This window comes from Cibotium barometz, chromosome 34, assembly GCF_041138505.1.
Source record: "Cibotium barometz isolate CiBa-2024 chromosome 34, ASM4113850v1, whole genome shotgun sequence".
NCBI lineage: Eukaryota > Viridiplantae > Streptophyta > Polypodiopsida > Cyatheales > Cibotiaceae > Cibotium > Cibotium barometz.
The window spans coordinates 14,153,809-14,157,426 of record NC_141079.1 but is presented as its reverse complement, the minus strand read 5'-3'; the positions used below and the strand labels follow the sequence as shown (position 1 = coordinate 14,157,426).

Below are 3,618 nucleotides of genomic sequence, written 5' to 3'. Positions count from 1 at the left end.
GGTGAATCTAATCACCAATGCAAGTGTCATTAGATGCTAAAAATGTGCTCTTAAGTACTAATAGTGTTGCTAAACACTAATGGTGAATCTAATCACCAATGCAAGTTTCATTAGATGCTAGAAATGTGCTCTTAAGCACTAATAGTGTTGCTAAACACTAATGGTGATCTTCATCACCAAACAAAGTGTTCTTTGACACTAATAAAGCTAATCTCCATCAGAATTAGTGATTGGGCACAAATCTTAAGTGCTAAACCATAAGCTTCACCATCTTAATCTCCTTTTTTATGCAACATCCTTGGCTTGATTAAGAGTTGTTGTACTCTCATAAGCCTTTCTCTTTCTACTTAAGCCAAAACATCACAAATTTCTGGTTTTTTCTTCTTCATACAACAGCCCATTACTCTCTAGTAATCTCCTTCAATACCCAATGTCAAAGGACAACACCCAAATTCATTCATCTCCGGCACTAAGGTTATTGATCGAACTAAGGCTGAAGATATTGAAGATGATGAGAGGGCACAAGCCATCATCATGCTTCATCTTGATGAGGCTCTCATTCACCATGTGGACCAGCTTCCGACTGCAAAGGAGAAATGGGATGAGCTTGACAAGCTCTATGGAGCTCGTGGTAAGAATTCCAAGATCTCACTTAAAATTGAATTTTTCAGCTTGGAACTCAAAGAGAGAGACGGCATTGGAGCTTTCATCTCTCACTTGAAGGGCCTTATGGCTCAACTTGCATCAGTGAATGCAAGAATGGATGAAGATGATGCAGTGGCTGTTTTGCTAAAAGCAGTCAAGAAGGTGTACCCCACCTTAGTCACCACCCTAAAGAACATACCTAATCCCACCCTTGAAGGAGTCATTCAATCTTGTCTTGTGATGAAGAAAAGAGGCCAAAGGGAGGAGCTGAATCTTCAAATGCAACAACTTCATCGAATATCGAACAAGCTTTGTCACATCAAGTGATCAAAGTAAGATGTGTCTATTGCAAAAAGGTGGGTCATTTGGCAAATAATTGTTGGATCAAATATCCCAACAAAATGAAATGTAACAAGTGTAAACAAACGGGACATATCACTTCCAAATGTCCTAACAAAGAGTCAGACGCTAACTTTGTATCAATCTCTAACTCCACTGAGAAATTGTTTTAAATCTCAATGTAACCACACCTATATTCCTAACCTTGTACGCCTAATGTTATAAAGGCATCCTATGTCCAATACCACCTATTCCAATTTTTTCATAGTTGGTATTGAGGGGGGGTATTAAGAGACTAATGTTATGTAAAAGGGGAGGAGAAGGGTGTGTGTGTGAATGGACTTATGGTCCACTAGCTCACCTATTTAAAGGTGGAGCTAGAAGGCATTTTAAGAGCATGAAGCTTAGTTGTATTTTGAGCAACTTAATGAGCAAGATCTTTTCTTGTATTTTGTGAGTCTCTCTCCTCCACATATTTGATTTAGCATGAGTACCATGAAATTCTAACAAGAGAGCATGCAACTGTCTGGAGAGAGAGCATACAACCGTCTGGAGAGAGAGCATACAACTGGCCCACAAATGCCTAGGGTTAATAAGCAACGGCCAATACCCTGAGATAGAGAGGTAACATAAACGCAGAGAGAGAGAGAGAGAGAGAGAGAGAGAGAGAGAGAGAGAGAGAGCATTTCTAACCTTGAGAACGTATGGCGGCGGCAATCCCACAATACTTGCAAAAAAAATAATCCTTTTAAGTGCATGAGAGAGAGAGAGATAGAGAGAGAGAGAGAGAGAGCGCATTTCTAACCACCTCTTTGTAGCACTTTGTAGCACAGTACGCGAGAACCTATGGAGGCGACAACAATCCATAGGCGACTGATTGCTACAAGTCAAGGACGACGGAGGCTGGAGCTGCTGCAAGTCGAGGGCCCTTGTGCAAGGGCGGCGGCTGTCTGCAGGGCAATGTGCAGGTCGACCTAACGTTGAGGGCCCCATGCATGGCCTAAAGCCTAAAAAGTAGAACATGTGGCAACTTGAAAAGCAAGCTCGTGTATATATAGATAGATGCCTCGTTGGGCCGGTGCTCAAGAAAAACTTTTTTCTAAACCTATCTAAAAAAAGACAAGGTTGAAGCCTACCTGATTTTTGTTAAGATTGAGTTGTGTAACTAAATATGTAAAAATTTCACCCGTTTTCTTAAAGAGGAAGTTAAATTCTTGTCTGGAAATTTGAATTTGAGCCTGTTGAAAATAAAGGAAAGGCCGATTTTCCGTGAGCATTGTATAGGCCAGCCACTCACGTGTCTTGTACTCCACTCGCAATAATAAAGATTTGTTGGAAGAACGATAAATAAATTCACACACCGTGTTTTTAATATTTTTCTGTTTTTTCGACTTCAAAATCGACCCTTGATACGTCCTTATCCCATGGCCCGTTTCTCATTTCCTTGAGGGGGGTGGCTTCATCGTCAATCTTAGTCATGGCATCTCCTGCAGATGGTATCAGCAACGATAACTCCAGAAGAGCTGCTGGAGGGTCTTATCAATCTGGAGGAGGCGGCGGCGGTGGTGGAAGGGCTGGAGGGTCTTATCAATCATTCGGAGGCGGCAGCGGCAGTACTACTACCGGTGGTGCTAGTGCGGGTGGGGGCGCGGGGCGGCCGTGGGCGGAGGTGGTAGCGCGCGGGGCGTTCGGGAAGCCGGAGTCCGTGCGCGATGCGGCGAGCCGCATAAAGAAGAACCTGGGCTACTTCCGCAGGAACTACGCAGTGGCGATGCTAGTGCTGGTTGGCCTGAGCCTGCTGTGGCGCCCCATTTCCTTGCTGGTTCTGGCCATCCTGCTGGCCGCCTGGATCTACCTCTACTTCTCCAGATCGGGTCCCCTGCTCCTCTTTAACACTTCCGTCGGGGATAACGTGGTGTTGTCTGTCTTAAGCGTGGTGACCGTGCTGGCCCTCGCTTTTACCCCCCACGCTGGGACGCCGCTTCTCGTCTCGCTGCTCCTGGGCATCGCGCTCGTCTTTCTTCACGCCGCTTTCCGGAGGCCTGATGATCTCTTTCTGGACGAACAAGAGCACGCACTTTTGGGCAGTAGTGGCAACGCCGTCGTCTCCGCTCGGGTGTAGGCATCTGGCCGTCAAATAAAAGGAGTCCTCAGCTCCCCTACTTTTTCATGTACAGCTCTTGGCGCATTCTTGACCAATACCACAGAGAGAGAGAGAGAGAGAGAGAGAGAGAGAGAGAGAGAGAGAGAGAGAGAGAGAGAGAGAGAGAGAGAGAGAGAGGTGCTAAGTATATGTTTAGTTCCTTGCGAGTCTATATTTTGACTTAAGAGTGGCAGGACACTTCCTGGATTTTTATACGGATGGAGACAGCAGACACCCCACCTACCTGTCAAGACAAAAGTAAGACGACATTCCCCAATCTCCTGAAAGGAAGCGTTCCTGGTTTTTGAATACCGAACCAGATTAAGAGCTGATATTTAGCATGCATGGTAGATAACAGATTAGAGTGTGCTATTTAACAGTAACAGTTTGTGTGCTATACCTCGTGTTCGATATTGCTTTACAAATTTCAATCAATGAAGAATAATTTTTTTCCGAAGTGGACCTTGTCCACGAAGCCTTACGTAAGTGAT

At 44.8% G+C, this 3,618-nt stretch overlaps 1 pseudogene; it reads left to right on the top strand.

The window, feature by feature from the left end:
- The first annotated feature begins 2,363 nt into the window (after positions 1-2,363).
- Positions 2,364-3,160, top strand: LOC147618730 (PRA1 family protein F2 pseudogene; annotated as a pseudogene).
- The last annotated feature ends 458 nt before the right edge of the window (positions 3,161-3,618 follow it).